Source organism: Chiloscyllium punctatum, chromosome 9 (assembly GCF_047496795.1).
Source record: "Chiloscyllium punctatum isolate Juve2018m chromosome 9, sChiPun1.3, whole genome shotgun sequence".
NCBI classification, from domain to species: Eukaryota; Metazoa; Chordata; class Chondrichthyes; order Orectolobiformes; family Hemiscylliidae; genus Chiloscyllium; species Chiloscyllium punctatum.
This window is the reverse complement of record NC_092747.1, coordinates 112,690,951-112,701,194: the sequence shown is the minus strand read 5'-3', so window position 1 is coordinate 112,701,194 and position 10,244 is coordinate 112,690,951.

The window sequence follows — 10,244 nt, the reverse complement described above, 5'->3', positions numbered from 1 at the left end:
CCACCCACATCACCTCCACCCAGAATAAACCACATTGCACAGAAAACACATCCCACAACACAAAACAACTTGCACCTCTCTCATTTGTCTTCAAAGTAATTCATATCACTTCGAAAATTGTGATACATCCCCACGCGTAAAAACAACTCCACCTTTCCTGCGTCAGGAGATGAAAGATCACTTTGTACAAAGTTCATGTTTGTTGGTTGTTTGGGCCAGTTGTTGTTGTGATCTGGAATGCACTGCCTGAAAGGGAGTTGCTGATGACAAATTCAATAAGAACTGTCAAAAAGCAATTGGATAACCGTTTGAAAGGGAACAATGTATTGGGCCAAGGGGAAAGAGAAGTGATAGTTGAATTAAATATAGAGTCATAGAGATGTTCGGTACGGAAACAGACCCATCGGTCCAACTCGTCCATGCCTGCCAGATACCCCAACCTAATCTAGTCCCATTGGCCAGCACTTGGCCCATATCCCTCTAAACACTTCCTATTCATATACCCATCCAGACGGTGTAATTGTACCAGCCTCCACCACTTCCTTTGGCAGCTCATTCGATAGACACACCACCCTCTGTGAAAAAGTTGGCCCTTCAGTCCTTTTTAAATCTTTCCCCTCTCACCCAAAACCTATACCCTCTAATTCTGGACTCCCCCGCCCCATGGAAAAGACCATGTCTCTTTATCCTATCCATGCCCCTCATGATTTTATAAACCTCTATAAGGTCACTCCTCAGCCTCCGACACTCCAGGTTGAATAGCTTCGACAGCTAGCACAGGGAACAATGGGCCAAATAGCCATCCTCTGCATCTACAATTCTGAAAGACCCTGTAGATATTTTACAGTTAATCTCTGACACAAGTGACCACTCATTTCTTCACTGTTGCTCTGAAGGTGCCAATATAAAGAGAGTTTCCCAATCTTTTTCTGCAGTTGGCATGTAGTCTTCTTAATCTCTGCCTCTATCATGTCCTTTTAGAATCATCAAGGTGGTTTGTTCATAAATAAAAACTTTGATCCAGAAGTGTAATGCAGGAAAACTACAAAATATTAGACCAATCTCCAATACTCAGGAACCATTGTATCACACACAGTCAGACATCATCTCAGCTATCAGCCCAATTAAAAACCATTTACAAGGATGTTACCGGGATGGAAGGTTTGAGTTCTAAGGAGAGGCTAAACAGGCTGGGGCTTCTTTCCCTGGAGCGCAAGAGTCTGAGGGGTGACCTTATAGAGATTTATAAAATCATAAGGGGCATAAGGTGAGGGGGGAAAGATTTAAAAGGGACCCGAGGGGCAACTTTTTCACACAGAGGGTGGTGCGCATATGGAATGAACTACCAGAGGAGGTGGTAGATGCAGCTACAGTTAAAACATTTAAAAGACATTTCGACAGGTACATGAACAGGGATATCGGCTAAATAGAGTCATAGAGATGTACAGCATGGAAACAGACCCTTCAGTCCAACCCATCCATGCTGACCAGATATCCCAACCCAATCTAGTCCCACCTGCCAGCACCCGGTCCATATCCCTCCAAACTCTTCCTATTCATATACCCATCCAAATGCCTCTTAAATGTTGCAATTGTACCAGCCTCCACCACACTCTCTGGTAGCTCATTCCATGCACGTACCACCCTCTATGTGAAAAAGTTGCCCCTTGGGTCTCTTTTATGTCTTTCCCCTCTCACCCTAAACCTATGCCTCTAGTTCTGGACTCCCCAACCCCAGGAAAAAGACTTTGTCTATTTACCCTATCCATGCCCCTCATGATTTTATAAACGTCTGTAAGGTCACCCCTCAGCCTCTGACGCTCCAGGGAAAACAGCCCCAGCCTGTTCAGCCTCTCCCTGTAGCTCAGATCCTCCAACCCTGGCAACATCCTTGTAAATTGTTTCTGAACCCTTTCAAGTTTCACAACATCTTTCCGATAGGAAGGAGACCAGAACTGCATGCAATATTCCAACAGTGGCCTAACCAATGTCCTGTACAGCCGCAACATGACCTCCCAACTCCTGTACTCAATACTCTGACCAATAAAGGAAAGCATACCAAAGGCCTTCTTCACTATCCTATCTACCTGTGACTCCACTTTCAAGGAGCTATGAACGTGCACTCCCAAGGTCTCTTTGTTCAGAACACTCCTGAGGACTTTACCATTAAGTGTATAAGTCCTGTTAAGATTTGCTTTCCCAAAATGCAGCACCTCGCATTTATCTGAATTAAACTCCATCTGCCACTTCTCAGCCCATTGGCCCATCTGGTCCAGGTCCTGTTGTAATCTGAGGTAACCCTCTTCGCTGTCCACTACACCTCCAATTTTGGTGTCATCTGCAAACTTACTAACTGTACCTCTTATGCTCGCAACCAAATCACTTATGTAAATGACAAAAAGTAGAGGGCCCAGCACCAATCCTTGTGGCACTCCACTGGTCACAGGCCTCCAGTCTGAAAAACAGCCCTCCACCACCATCCTCTGTCTTCTACCTTTGAGCCAGTTCTGTATCCAAATGGCTAGTACTCCCTGTATTCCACGAGATCTAACCTTGCTAATCAGTCTCCCATGGGGAATCTTGTCGAATGCCTTACTGAAGTCCATATAGATCACATCTACTGCTCTGCCCTCATCAATCTTCTTTGTTACTTCTTCAAAAAACTCAATCAAGTTTGTGAGACATGATTTCCCACACACAAAGCCATGTTGACTATCCCGAATCAGTCCTTGCCTTTCCAAATACATGTACATCCTGTCCCTCAGGATTCCCTCCAACAACTTGCCCATCACTGAGGTCAGGCTCACTGGTCTATAATTCCCTGGCTTGACATTACCGCCCTTCTTAAACAGTGGCACCACGTTTGCCAACCTCCAGTCTTCCGGCACCTCACCTATGACTATCAATGATACAAATATCTCAGAAAGAGGCCCAGCAATCACTTCTCTAGCTTCCCACAGAGTTCTTGGGTACACCTGATCAGATGTTAGGGATTTATCCACCTTTAACCATTTCAAGACATCCAGCACTTCCTCCGCTGTAATCTGGACATTTTGCAAGATGTCACCATCTATTTCTCTACAGTCTATATCTTCCATATCCTTTTCCACAGTAAATACTGATGCAAAGTATTCATTTAGTATCTCCCCCATTTTCTCTGGCTCCACACAAAGGCTGCCTTGCTGATCTTCGAGGGCCCTATTCTCTCCCTAGTTACCCTTTTGTCCTTAATATATCTGTAAAAACCCTTCGGATTCTCCTTAATTCTATTTGCCAAAGCTATCTCATGTCCCCGTTTTGCCCTCCTGATTTCCCTCTTAAGTATACTCCTACTTCCTTTATATTCTTCGAAGGATTCACTCAATCTATCCTGTCTAGACCTGACATATGCTTCCTTCTTTTTCTTAACCAAAAACTGATGCAAATGGGACTTGTTAAGTTTGGAAAACCTGTTGGCAGAAATGATTGAACAGAAGGGGCTGTGTCCACGCTGTATGACTCTGTCAGCATTTGTGAGGGAGAAACAAGAGCTAGCATTTCGTGTCAATGATATTCCATCAGAACATTGGCTATGTGATGGAATATAGCCCTTTGGCCTGAAAAGTGTACTGTGCTGCATCCTCGTCTGATGCCACTGAAATTGTAGAGTACTTCTCTGTCCCATTGCAAATTTCCAAAATTTGCAGTTTTTACTCTATTAGGTAATTACCCACTTATTTTCTTTGAAGGAATTATCTTTCAACATTCAATACTCTAATTTAGCAACTGTCCTATATCCAAGTCTCCAAACGGAGAAAAACATATTCCAATCTTTATTCATTCTGAGTTCAGTCCCTTTGTGCACCCAGAGTATCTGCAAGTGTCTGTGTTTATCATTATACTTGGCATCTTCCATTTCTGATGTGGAAGACTTTGAGAAAATGCGTCAAGTTGAGCCTCTGATATTGTTCTTCACACAAAGAGAAGGTGAAATCTGAAGCTCTCTCCTGAAAAACTATTGACGCTGAGAGGGGCAACTGAAAATTTCAAGACTGTGATCGGTAGACTATTGTTGGGTAAGAATCTTACAGGTTCTGGAACTATGACTGTTAGAACTAGTTTTTCTTCTTGTTCCTATAGTCCCATGATCATTCACCAGTGTTTAGCAACTTTATGGTGGACCCTCAGCCACATGACTTAAAATAGGTTATATGGCCTTCTTCACATTGTTGTTTGTGAGATCTTGCTGTGTCCAAATTGACTGCTGCTTTTCTTTCATAACAAGGTAGACAAGCAGGAGGCTGGAAGAACACAGCAAGCCAGGCAGCATTAACGTGTCTGGTATAACTCTCTTTTATTCTTTCATTACAGTAGTCACAATGTTTCAAAACAGTACTCCAATGGCTGGGAAGCATTTTGGGACATCTTAAAGTGGCGATGAGTGTCATTCTAATCCAAATCGTCCAGTCTTTTTGTTTCGCCTCTTCCACGGCCCTTTTCTGCCTGTCTTCCTACAATTCTGAGGTCATACTGTTCCTGTCTGTGATGATGCTCCATTCCAGCTGGGCTGCATTTAACCTGCTTTTCCTGAGAAGGGAGAAAAGAAACTCAGCTCGGGGGAAGTTCTCGGCCAATTTAAAATGCAAGTAAATTGCCCTTGAAAACTGGAGATAGCCCCGGTACAGGTGTGTCATAGCGGCAAAGAGATGTACAGCATGGAAACAGACCCTTCAATCCAACTCATCCATGCTGACCAGATATCCTAAATTAATCTAGTCTCGTTTGCCAACATTTGGCCCATATCCCTCTAAACCCTTCCTATTCATATACCCATCCAGATGCCTTTTAAATGTTGTAACTATACCAGCCTCCACCACTTCCTCTGGCAGCTCATTCCATACACGTACCACCCACTGCATGAAAATGTTGGCTCTTAGGTGACTTTTAAATCTTTTGCTGCATGTTAAACCTATGGCCTCTAGTTTTGAAATCCCCTACCTTGGGAGTAAGACATCTTCTCATGATTTTATAAACATCTATAAACCTCCATTGCTCCAGGGAAAATCGCCCCAGCTTATTCAGCTTCACCCTGTAGCTCAACCCTATCAACATCCTTGTCAATCTTTTCTAAACCATTTTAAATTTTGCAACATCTTTCCTCTAGCAGGGAGTCCAGAATTATACGCAGTATTCCAGTAAGAACAAGCCAAAAAATACCAGTCCTCTGTTCTTTCTTCATAAGCCTATGCAGCTTTTCCTCTTCAAATATTTATCCAGTTTACTTTCAAAAGTTGCTGTGGAATCTATTGTCCCATTCCTTTCTTAAGTTCTCTCTGTCCTTTCTGGTCTGGCAGGGGAACTTATACAATTGAGATTGTTTCTGGAAGGAGAAACTGCAAACGCACAAACATCATCAGAAATCACACCCTATTCAACTGAATCACATGGCTTTGTGCATGGGAAATTGTGTCTCACTAACTTAACTGAGTTTCTTGAAGAAGTGACAGAAGACTGAGGAAGGCACAAGGGTGGACACGAACTCTATGGACTTCAGCAAGGTGTTCAACAATTTCCTGCATGGTAGACTGGTTAGCAAGTTTAGATCACATGGAATCCAGGGAGAGTGAGCATATGGATACAAAATTGGCTCATACGTAGGCCAAAAGTGGCCTAACCAAAAGTGTCACTTCTTCAAGAAACTCAGTTAAGTTAGTGAGACACAATTTCCCATGCACAAAGCCATGTGATTCAGTTGAATAGGGTGTAATTTCTGATGATGTTTGTGTGTTTGCAGTTTCTCCTTCCAGAAACAATCTCAATTGTATAAGTTCCCCTGCCAGACCAGAAAGGACAGAGAGAACTTAAGAAAGGAATGGGACAATAGATTCCACAGCAACTTTTGAAAGTAAACTGGATAAATATTTGAAGAGGAAAAGCTGCATAGGCTTATGAAGAAAGAACAGAGGACTGGTATTATTTGTCTTGTTCTTACTGGCACAATGATCTTTCTGTACCATAGGATTTGATGATGCTATGGGTAGACAGAATTTGGCTTGAGTTAGAATACAGACAGTGGGTCTTAGATGAGCTGAGATCAATCAAAATAACACACGTAAGAGAGAGAGAAAGACATATTGCATTGGAATAAGCAAGTCTAGTGGTAAAAATAAATGCACATGTGAAGGCATCAACCACAAACAAACCTGAAGGAGTTGGCGTTCCAAAGAGATGGATTCCAATGGAGATTTAGTTACCTAGAGGTCAGGAGCTTCATAGTTTCTTGAAAGTGGAGTCGCAGTTAGATAGAATAGTGAAGAAAACATTTGGTATGCATTCCTTTATTCGTCAGTGCATTGACTATAGGAGTTGGGAGGTCATGTGGCAACTCTACACGACATTGGTTCGACCACTTTTGAAATACTGCGTGCAATTCTGGTCTCCCTGCCATAGGAAACATGTTGTGAAACTTCAAAAAATATAAGAGGATGTTACCAGGCTATAGGGAGAGGCTGAATACGCTGGGGTTATTTTCCCTGGAGCATCGGAGGCTGAGGGGTGACCTTATAGAGGTTTATAAAATCATGGGGGACGTGGATAGGATAAGTAAACAATGTCTTTTGCCTGAGATAGGGGATCCAGAACTAGAGGGCATAGGTTTAAGGGGAGAGGGGAAAGATATAAAAGGAACCTCAGAAGTAACTTTTTCACGCAGAGAGTGGTGCATGTATGGAATGAGCGGCCAGAGGAAGTGGTGGAGGCTGATATGATTACAACATTTAAAAGGCATCTGGCTGGATATTTGGATAGGAGGGGTTTAGAGGGATATGGGCCAAATGCTGGTAAATGGGACTAGAATTCTGAAAGTATACTGAATGGCCTGGACAGAGTAGATGTTGGGAAGAGGTTTCCATTGGTAGGAGAGGCTAGAACCTGAGGGCAAAGCCTTAGAGTGAAGTGAAGAACTTTTAGAATGGAGATAAAGAGAAACTTCTTCAGCCAGAGAGTGGGGAATCGATGGAATTCACTGCCACAGAAGACTTTGGAGGCCAGGCCAGTGAGTATATTAAGACAGAGTATCAAGGGGATCAAGGGTTATGGGGAGAATGGGGTTGAGAAACTTATCAGCCATGATTGAATGGCACAGCAGACTCAATGGGTTGAATGGCCTAATTTCTGCTCCCACGTCTTATGGTCTTGTAGAATTATATAGGATACCTGATCGGCCTGGGCGAGTTGGACTGAAGAGTCTATTTCCATGCTGTATAGCTCTCTGACTCTATGAGTCTAACTACAGAGAGATTAGCTTGAATGGGAAATGAGGTTTTCCTTGCCTCAGCCGCTTCTGATTCATATGTTGAGGTAACAAAGAGGAACTAAGTGTCCCTTTTGAAAGTGGCATCACTAATAAGCAGCAAAAGAAACCAAAAACCTTGAAAGGAATCTAATCCAATCAAACTGAGACAACATTTCCTGGGGTTATTGGTGGTTCCAAGCCTCCTGGGTGACCAGCAGTGGCTAAAGGTCTCAAGCACATCTGTGAACATATGTATCCCCTTTCCAAGAACAAATAGCAGCGACAGACCTTTGGTAGAGAAGCACAGTTAGGCTGAGGGAGCCCATTGGCTGCCTGGCCTTTGGTCACCTTGACCAGCCCCAAGAGCAGCCCTATCCTCACCAGGAGGCTGACCTGTGGCTGAAATGAAGGAGCCGTTGGTTGGGGTGAGGAGGTGGTGTAGTGGTAACATCAATGGACTACTCGTTGAAAATGCCAAACTAATGTTCCAGTGATGAATCCCATTGTGGCAGATGGTGAAATCAGAAGTCAATAACAAAATCTAGAATTAAAAGAGTGGACAATGGCGACTGAGTAACCATGATCAACTGTTGTAAAAACCTATTTGGTTCACTAATCTTTTATTGAGGAAGGAAATTTGCTGTTGTTACCTGATCTGGCCCCCAGACACATAACAATGTGGTTGACTCTCGATTACCCTCTACTGGATTAGTGATTAGATTAGATTACTTACAGTGTGGAAACAGGCCCTTCGGCCCAACAAGTCCACACCGCCCCGCCGAAGCGCAGCCCACCCATACCCCTAACACTACGGGCAATTTAGCATGGCCAATTCACCTGACCTGTACATCTTTGGAGTGTGGGAGGAAACCGGAGCACCCGGAGGAAACCCACGCAGACACGGGGAGAACGTGCAAACTCCACACAGTCAGTCGCCTGAGGCGGGAATTGAACCCGGGTCTCTGGCGCTGTGAGGCAATAGTGCTAACCACTGTGCCACCGTACCGCCCACTTCCAGTGGTGCTGGAAGAGCACAGCAGTTCAGGCAGCATCCAATGAGCAGCAAAATCAACGTTTCGGGCAAAAGCCCTTCATCAGGAATAATTACCCTCTGGTAAAAACAATGACTGCAGATGCTGAAAACCAAATACTGGATTAGTGGTGCTGGAAGTTGCCCAAAACGTCGATTTCGCTGCTCATTGGATGCTGCCTGAACTGCTGAGCTCTTCCAGCACCACTAATCCAATAACTACCCTCTGGCAAGCCACCCAGCCCGATGGCAATTAGGGATGCTAGCTCAGCCAGTCTCACGCCCACATCCCATGAATGAATAGTTTTAAATGACGAAGGAGGAACTGCAATGCGACTCGTCCAACATCAATGTGAACACAGACGGACAGCTCCAGGAGCCCCTCAGTCTGTGATCAGTCTGTTGGATGCACTATCCTTTACTTGGCCAAAATCCCCTGATCTGAAAATAGGGATTTCAACCTGGATCAGACATGAAACTTCTTTCATTCCTTTCCTGGCCAGTCCTCTGAGGCGAAATCCAGCCCAACTGTGAATCTCAGCAGAAACTGTACACTCATGTTACAGCAATTGCTACAGCACTGAGAAGTCCCAAATCTGTTTTGAAAGCTACTAAGAGAAAGCAAGTGAGCAAGTGTGCAGTGAGTTGATTGGGGTGGAAATAGGAGAAAGTGAGGACTGCAGATGCTGGAGATCAGAGCTGAAAATGTGTTGCTGGAAAAGTGCAGCAGGTCAGGCAGCATCCAAGGAGCAGGAGAATCGACGTTTCGGGCATGAGCCCTTCTTCAGGAATGTCGTTTCCTGAAGAAGGGCTCATGCCCGAAATGTCAATTCTCCTGCTCCTTGGATGCTGCCTGACCTGCTGCGCTTTTCCAGCAACACATTTTCAGCTGGGGTGGAAATAGGGTGAGAATAGGTTAGACACTAGGGTTAATGGGTTAAGGAGGCATGTGGGAACATAAGAAACAGGAGTAAGTCTGCTCTGGATTCACACTGTTCAAGGCTAATCATCGACCTTAAAACCATTTATCTTCACTTTCCTATATTGTTTGATACCAGCACTATCCAAAAATCTGTCAATTTCCATGATGGTCTGATCTCCAACGATTTGGAGATCAGGAGATCTGAGTCCTTGTCTCTCATTTTCTTTTATTTGTTACACTTGGGTGACAGCACCATCTGCTGCAAGGACATAGTAGTACAGGACAAAATAAAGAGTTGCCCCATTCATAAATCCGGAACCTCTGTCTAAATACTGCAGTGCCACACTCAGAGAACTCAGTTCAGTTGGAGATGTCATCGACTGGATGAGATGTTAAATAAATACTTTGTTTGCACTGTTAAGTAGAAAGATTCCATTGCACAATATTACAGAATATTCTTCCAGTGTCCTGAGTCAATATTTGTCCCTCAATAAGCTTCACTAAAATGAAAGATTATATGATTTGTATTATTTGTGGAAGCTTCCTGAATGGAAATTGGCTGCTGTGCATCCTGGACTACAACCGTGCCTACACTTTAAATGTACTTCATTGGCTGTAAAGCACATCGAGACATCCTGAGGACATGAAATTTGCTATGAAAACACAAATTCTTTCCTCTTCATTATTTTTGTCTGCGAGGCTATACAGTGGGGAGTGCAGCCCACCATCAAATCAGAGGTTCTGACCGGTCCAGAATGTACAGAGTCATTGAGATGAAGAGTGGCAGGTCAAGACAATCATTACTGTGGGCACAACACTGATCCACGACATATTTACCCACCTGGAGTTGCCTGATCTCCTGACCATCACGAGTGTTCCACAGTGAGCTGGTCTACTATTGCTTACTCCTTTTTTTGGGGATTCAGAGCTTGACTCTGCTCTGGTCCATACCTGATAGATTCATATCTGGAAATGGCAGTCATTAATTATGAACAAAAATCACACAACAGGCGTGGCAA